The sequence below is a fragment of the Globicephala melas genome, chromosome X, assembly GCF_963455315.2.
Source record: "Globicephala melas chromosome X, mGloMel1.2, whole genome shotgun sequence".
NCBI classification, from domain to species: domain Eukaryota; kingdom Metazoa; phylum Chordata; class Mammalia; order Artiodactyla; family Delphinidae; genus Globicephala; species Globicephala melas.
The window spans coordinates 48,316,084-48,325,060 of NC_083335.1; positions in this window are offsets into that span (position 1 = coordinate 48,316,084).

An 8,977-nucleotide genomic window follows, 5' to 3' on the forward strand; every position below is an offset into this window, starting at 1 on the left:
ACAACTGGTGTTACTAGCCTGACCTGATAGACATTATTTTAGCATAATATTGATTTTATGCCACTGAGTCAATGTCTTTTATGATTATAGATAGACATGTACCCTAGCTTTTTGTCCTAACACATTAAGCTTAACCATTATTCTGCAGGTGAATCTGAGTTATGGTTATCCATCCTTGGAAAACATTACTAGCAACATACCAGATATTTATGTTTTACCCTCATGATCTCCATCCCCAATATCAACAATTGCTCACTAGAACCACTGGATGTTATTTTAGATTTTGCCACTATTGGGCACTGAAATGAGTCAGATTGATGCATTAATTAAATTTACCCCAAGGTTAAATAAATAATTTCCTCTTCTATATTTTATTTTTAAATATGTTTAGCCATGTTATTCAACAAAACGATCAGAGTATCTGCAATGAGATTAGATGGAATATTAAGAGAGGGAAGAGATATGGGGATATATGTATATGTATAGATGATTCACTTTGTTATAAAGCAGAAACTAACACACCATTGTAAAGCAATTATACTCCAATAAAGCTGTTTAAAAAAAAAGGCCAGTGAGTTTTAAGCGGGAAAAATTTAAATAAGTTATGTAAAGACAATAGCAATAACAATAAAAAACAAAACCAGCATTATAGAAATAAACACAAATTCAAAAATAAACTACTCATAAAATTTCCAAAAAGAAATAAAACTCCAAAGATTAAATATACTTGAAAGTTAAATTTGGACGTTTTCCCTCTTTTTCTATGTTCTGAAATATTTTAAGTAGAATTGGATTATTTACACTCTAGACGTTCATAGAATGAACTCTCTGAAACCATCTAGGCCTCATAGATTCTTAAGGGAAAGTTCTGTATTTTCTATCATGGTCATTTGGTCTATTGAGATATTTTTTCCTACTTGGGTCAAATTTGATGTTTTATGTTTCTGGAAATTATCTCATTTATTTGTAGTTTTATATTTTCCCAGTGCTTCTGTAAAAAAAGTACTACAAACTTCGTGGTCTGAAATAACATAAATTTATTCTCTCACAGTTCTAGACGCTAGAAGTCTGGAATCAATGTCTTGGCAGGCCTATATTCTCTCAAAATGCTCTAGGGGATACTTTGTTCCTTGCCTTTTCTAGATTTTGGTAATGGTTGGCAATCCTTAATGTTCTTCGGATTTTAGACCCATCATTCCAAGCTCTGACTCCATCTTCACATCTTTTTTCTATTGTATGTGTCTGTCTTCCCCCTTTTTTTATTATAAGGACACTAGTCATTGGATTTAAGCACACCAAGGTAATTGAGGATAATCTTATCTTGAGAACCTCTGTTATATCTGCAAAGATCCTTTTCCCAAATAAGGTTATATTCACAAACTCCAAGGGTGAGAATGAAAGGATGCCTTACAGGGGGTGGTGGTCACCATTCAACCCACTACAGCTTGGATGTCTGGAAAGTCATATGGAAAACAATAAAATTATCTTTTCCTCATTCCAAACAATTGTAGAAACTTTAAGTGGATCATAAAATCAAACGTGAAATTTCCAGAAGAAAGCATGGATGAAATCATATAATTTCACAAGATTAGTAGTTAATAAAGTCAAATTCTATAACAAATGCTCAGTAATACTTGAGTAATAGAAAGTAGAGAGAGAAAAATCTTGGTTGTAGCCTCTCCATAAGTAAGTGTGAGGAAAGCTTTGACATTATAAAATCACCATATCTTGGGAAATATATTTATCTTAGCAAATTGTGTACACCCCAGATTTTGTCATTTGAGACATTTTTTACTTCAGGTGCAGTTCATATAGTTGCAGTGGTTGTAGCCCAAGTCTAATTTGAACAAGTTTCCTTATACAAACTTTCTTGTTCCTTTTGAGCCCAACATATCTGCCACTCCAGTACTATAGGAATATAGTCTCAGCTTAGTGACATAGCCTTCACTATCTCCTCTGAGCAGATATTTTCAGTTTTATGTTTTAGTCCATTGCCACGTGCTAAGGAAAATCATAAGTCTGTGAAATCACTAGGAAGCATTCCCCCTATTTCAAATTTGTTTCATCTGGAGAATCACAATTAACAGTTTCCTGAACTGGAGATAATGATGTTTCTGTATCTTGAGCCCCAAAGGACTTTATGAAAACTAATAATTCTTCCTTTTCTTTATTTTTTGAACATTTTTGACGTTTCACCAAGAGCCAGACAAAATCAGCAAGCCCACGTTGTGACATATCTTTGAAGCTCATATTCTAATTACTTGATTATTTTCGATCCAAGAGATAGTGGACAAGCAAAATGAATTCAAAACTTGTCCCCTTTGTTCCCTTCTTGGTCCTTGAAATAACTCACAGGCTAAGATTATCAACTCAGCCTTACTTGAATAAGCACGCTTATGTAATATGAAGCTTTACAAATAATTTCAAGGATCCCAGCAATCAACAGGCCCATAAAAAGAGGAAAATAGTCTGGAACATTGAGATAAATTCCTGAGATATTTGCTTCTCACAACAGATGTGTTTTGGGTCTGAGTTCAAAGGAAAGTACTATAAGTAAGGTTATCAGTGACCTCACACAACCCAGAGCATTTTAGGTTATGAACCATCTGCATTTTATACTCAGATAGTTAGAGAGATTATATATTATTTTACAAGGATTAATTCCTCAAAAATTCATACATTCTGGGATTATTTACCATTAATTGTTTTTCAAACCAAGGACATCCTGCTAATAACATTTCATTGATAAGGACATGCCTCTCTACTGGTATCAATCCATTGACCAACATGTTTAAAAGTGAGTTCTAATGACTAGATTCCTTTGCTTCTTGGACCTTTCCTTGATACAGGAGAGAAATGGATCATAGTAGATTTTTTAGATCCTCTTCTAACCTTAAATTAAGAATGGTTAGGGAGTACATCTAAAGATGTCTACCTAGAAGTGAGTACTAACAGTTTAATGCTAGAATATCACTAGTATGCCATAGTACAGAGGAATTGACTATTTTTCATTTAGAGATAGGATATTATTTTATACACTGATGGGCAGAAAAATAAATGATCACCTCATAGCTTTTATTCATTTTCTTCTATAAGATTGTGTCTTCAAATAACCACTCATAAGAGCAACAACAACAACAACAGCAGTAACAACAACAAACTCCAGAAGGAATAGAATCTGATTTCCATAGTTGGAACTCTATTACTTAAAACATCTAGTTTTTAGAAAATGATAAGACAAGAAAAGAAATAGGAAAGTATGGCCCATACACAGAAAATAAACTAATTAATATAAGGTGACTCTGAGGAAACACAGATGTTGAACTTACTAGCAAAGATGTGGAGAAAAAGGAACACTTGTGCACCATTGGTGAGAATGCCATTTGGTACAGCTACTATGGAAAACAGTATGGAGATTCCTCAAAAAACTAAAATTAGAACTACCATATCATCCAGTGATTCCACTTATGGGTATTTATCCCAAGAAAACAAAAACACAAACATGAAATGATATATGTACCCCTAAGTTTATTGAAGCATTATTTACAATAGCCAAGATATGGAAACAACCTAAGTGCCTATCAGTGTATAAATGGATAAAGAAAATTTGAGAACTGTATATTATTCAGCCATAAAAAATAATGATATACATGATTCCTGAGATATAACTTTTATCTTGCTAGTAAGAAAGGAGTAGGAGAAGGGAACCTCAAACCTCTTGGCTGCACTCACCAGGAATTTAACTGCTTCAACTCACATTTGGAGGGAATAAGAAATGCCTGTGGCCTGCTTCTCCTGGTGAGATACCAACTACCTTTGTTGAGAGCTGAGGGTAAAGGAAGCCCTATCTTCTTAGCCTCAGCAACCTGGAGTTCGCTTCCATCAAGCTGATAGAAGAGGAGGGAGTGTTTTGTGGCTCAAGTGCCATAGATTCCTCCTGATCTTACTGAGATTAAGTGATTTTCTTGAATAAATGTTTTCTTTTATTTTCTGTATGTGTTTACAATAATTTCAAGATGCTTTAAGTGTTTATACTTTTGTTTTAGTTTGTTTTGTTTTTATTTTATTTTTGCTAATTTTCAGCAGTTATGCTTATTTAATTGGTGAGTGGGTCTACTGAGCTCCTTATGCTCTCATTATGGATGTAAACTCTCTATGTCTTTTTAGGCTTTTTTACTAATTCAGTTTTATTGTATTTTCCAAAATTATTGGTTTGTGACATATTGGGGAACAGAAAGAAACTTATCCTTAACTATAGATAATTTGAGAAGCACTGTCCTAAAGACCCTGTTTTGTGACTCATCCATAGACAGCTCTTTTCACTTGGCAAGGATCTTTCAAGACAAAGAGACTGCTCATATACGCACACACAGCAACACACACACACTACTTCATATACTAGATTATACTCTGGTTACCCAACACCTCAGAGTTCATTTGTCCACTTCATAGGGTCTATGTTCCCAAATATGGATTGTGTAGTTGGTGTTAATTCTTCTTGACTATAGAGGCGATATGGATAGAAATGTGGATGCAGCTTGAAATTGGAGGTTGGGGTATGTACACAAATATGTTTGAGACTATGGGCTAAGACCATCTGTCCCCCAAAAGACCTACTTAATCACAGAATTCTAAAAATTTTGAAATTATAAGGTCAAGCCTAGCCTTTCAGTGGTTTATTTGTAGAAAATAAATAAGGAGATGTCAGTAGGTGGAAATATGTGAGTAACTTGTGGACAAAGGATATCCACCTTGGGTGATTTGTTGCTGTACTCAGGTGCTTCAACAGGTGGGAGCTGGGAGTAGATTCGATGGGCAAGCAAGTAAAGAATCCCCAGGCATGAGATGTAAAATCACCCTCCCCCCCAAAAAGAAGGGAAAGTGGATATTTATCCTGGGAGTTTCTGAGCCATTGGAAAAGTAGGCTTACAGCTTTGATTTGCTGCTGTTGCATCTCCCCAAAGCAAATCATGATCTTTGTTGAAAACTGAAGTTGATTCTGAACTTGTACTTGCCACAGTTATTTAACATAAACTTCTGATTGACAAACATTTTGTCTAAGACATTTTTGGTAAGTCTTTTGAATATTTAGCTTAATAAAAGACAGGTGGATTTTCATACCTGATTCTGTATTCTGTCATCTATTCTGATATGCTATTACAATGCACTGATATGAAGAAAACTTGGCCTCATACAGAAATATAGTGGAAACGGAGAAGAATATTTCAATTGTCTAATTGTGGATAATCTTAGATGCAATATCACAACTCAACAAGTGATCATTTCTTAAAAGTTAGTTGCAATGTGAGACTATCAATAAACTCTTCTTACTTTGTCAAATTAAAGTATATTGGACCCTCTTGCACTTTGAATAAAATTTTTACCATGCAAGAATTCATAACATCATTCATTAGTAATTTGGAAAATATTCCTCTAAGTCATGAAGGATTTCCATTTATTGACACATTTCAGTGTATATTTTTAACATTGTATTTATTGATATCACCATTGATCTCATCATTAAAACAACTTTAGTAATAGAGAGATGTCAAGCTCCTACTGGCAGGTATACATTTTCCAAAATTCCAATTTTTACTTAAAAGCTGAAATCTTTTATTATTAGTAACAAATGAGGCATGTTGTTTTCTTTGATTGGCAGGCTCCCTTCATTAATTTTTAAGAAATTTTATACTACATACCAAAGTATCAATAAATGTAGCTTGTCACTCATTTTTTCAAGTAAAATTTGTAGCCATGAAAAAAATGGCTTATTCAGGTTGCAACTAAAACAATCACACAAGTGCTGTTCCTTGAAATAAGCATTGTACTTCAGTGTGCAGCAGAATTATTTTATGCATACTTCATGTTTCATCATATAAACTATATCATATATAAACATATCATGTATCTTGGACTGCATACTGCAGAAATCTGTAACCCAAACCATCAATAACCACAGACAAGAAACACTAAGAGAAAAGCCTACTCTCCCTAACCAAAAGATAGGGGAAAGTGTGGTCTAACAGAACATAAAAGCTTTTAAATGATACCCATCATACTCCAGCTGAACACCAATTGAAAATCTGTTCCCTAAATAGCTCCTTACGTTTTCCAAGATTCAGAGAGGTTAGCATATTTTCCTCATCACCTGACTCCAGCACAGCAGAAAAAGGTAGTGGCTTTCTAATTTCCTAATACAATCGTTTTCACCAGAAAGCATAAAGGACATTCTCAGACAAAGGAAAATTGAGAAAATTTACTACTGGTAAACTTAATCTTAAAGAAAAACTAAAAGGAATTCCCTGGCGGTCCAGTGGTTAGGACTCTGCACTTCCATTGCAGGGGGTACGGATTTGATGCCTGGCTGGGGAGCTAAGATATCACATACTGCAAGGCCAAGAAAAAAGAAAAAAAAAGACAACAATAACTAATAGGTAAAGTTATCTAAACAAAAAGTATTGACAAAATGAAACTTAAGAAGGCTTGGAACTTTAGAAAGGAAAGAAGAATGCTGAGATGTTTAAAAACAGGAGCAATATAATAGAGTATCCTTCTCATGAGTTCATTAAATCATATTTGATGGTTGAGGTAAAAATAATAACACCATGTGATGTAGTGCTTAATGTACACACAGGAAATAAGACAATTATATTTAAAATGTGGTAAGAACAAAGGTAATTAATTAAAGCAAAGTATTTAGATTTGGTTCAAAGTGATAAAATGTTGATACCAGTAAACTGTGATGTTATATATTGATGCTGTAATAACTAGAACAACCACTAAGAAAAATATAAATAACATGATGTACTCACAAATACTACATATTATCAAAAATACTACATATAAATCAAGATGGAATCACAAAAACAGTACAAGCAATCCACAGGAAGGCAAGAAATGAGAAACAGAGGAAAGAGAAGGGGAAGACCGAAATAGAAAAGAAATAATAAGATGGCATATTTAAGCCATAATATAGCAATAATGACCTTAAATGTAATAGTCTCAATACACCAATTAAAGACAAACATTGACAGAATAAATATTTAAAAAATGATCCCTCAAAAAGCTGTCTACAAAAAACTCACTTCAAATACAATGGTATAGGTAGGTTGAAAGTAAAAAGATGAAAACAGATGTGTTATACAAACATTAACTGAAACTTATCAGAAATGGCTCTGTTAATAATAGATACAGTAGACCTCAGAAAAAAAGAGAAAAATACACAATTATACTTGTTGAATTCAAAAGTAACTTGTAGAATTCCTAGACAGAAAATGAACAAGAATGTAAAACAACAGAACAAAATCAAGCAATATGAGGTAAGTAGCATACATAGAATACCGCACCCAATCAGAGTAGAATATATTTTTCAGTTGCCCATGGAACATTCATTAAGATCTAACTTATCTTGGGCCAGAAAACATAGCTCAATAATTTTTTTGAAAATGATGTCATACAGCACATATTTTCTGACCACATTGGAATCAATATAGAAATAAATAACAGAAGGATAACAAGCAAGTCTACAAACAATTGGAAATTAAACAGTGCACTTCTAAACAATATATGGGTCAAAGATAATGTTTCAGAGGAGAAAAACAAGAATATAGAATGAAATGAAATGGAAATGCAACATATCAAAATATGGAGGATGACAACACGTATTGAGAAGGAAATTTGTAGTCCAAAATACTTGCTTTAGGAAGAGGAATGTTCTGAAATCAATCATCTAAATTCCTTCATCAAGAAACTATAAACATAAGAGCAAGATAAATGAAAGCAAGATGATAAATTAAAAAATAATGCTAAGAATAAATTTAAATGAAAATAAAAACAGGAAAATGATAGAGAAAGTTAATGAAACAAAGCCTGGCTCTTCAAAACATGAACACAGTTTAGCCAAGTTCTTTGCCACTTTAAAACAGGGATTACTTTTTCTCATGTTTCCAATAACATGTTTCTTATCTCCATCTGAGACCTCATCAGAATGGCCTTTGCCATTCATATTCTTACCAACATTGTATTCACAACAACTTAGGTATTGCTTTGTTTTGGGGATGGCGAATATGCTCAGACACTGAGATTGTCTTTGCCAATAGTTTATTTAACATAGGTTCACTGTGGAAATTTCACAAGCCAATAACATACAGGGTAATGTATTTTAATGAACCAATAAACAAATAAACATACTCCAAACAAATGACAAATTGACTACACTATTTTTCCAGGCAACAGGAGATGACGGAAATAAGGTCCAAATTAAGTTCAAGGTATACCTTTTTCACAAGCTTTAGATTCTCAGGAAAGACAGCTTTGCCAACGACAGCTGACATTTACCTGCCAGAGCAAAAATAAAAGCCACTTATTCTGAGGGTTATCGCTCCAGGGACCATTGCCTGGCTTTCTCCACTGCCTGCATGGAGTGCCTATCCAAGACAGGAATAGATGTTCCTTCTCTTCCTGAGACTGCTGCATGGTTTATCACCACTACCAACCAAGTGTAGCCTGGCCATGGCTGGAGCAAGTTCCTCAAGAGCTTCAGAGAGCTAGATCAGCAAAGGGTATCTTTTGCCCAGACCAATACTCTCAGATATTACTAACAAATTCTCAGTATTTATTCTAATGTCTCCTTGCAATAACTATTGCTTCTCCACATATTCTTATCAATAAGCCCCTAGCTGGGCCCCTCAGCAACTGAGCTACTAAGTTTTTATCGAGAAGACATGAGATGCTGACATCCTGACACAACTTACTTCATTCTTATATCAGTACAACTTTACTTCTAAAAATGACCATTTTTTTGTCTTTGTCATAAACAAGTAAATTAAAACAACTTCACTTAAGTCATAACAAATGGATCTGAAATCATATCAGAGCAATAAACAACATGTATTCTCAAAGAAGCTTGAGGCTTTCTCTATAGCTCTCCTCTTTACTTTCTCAGCTCTCATCAAAATTGCCCTTACAGGCCATTCAC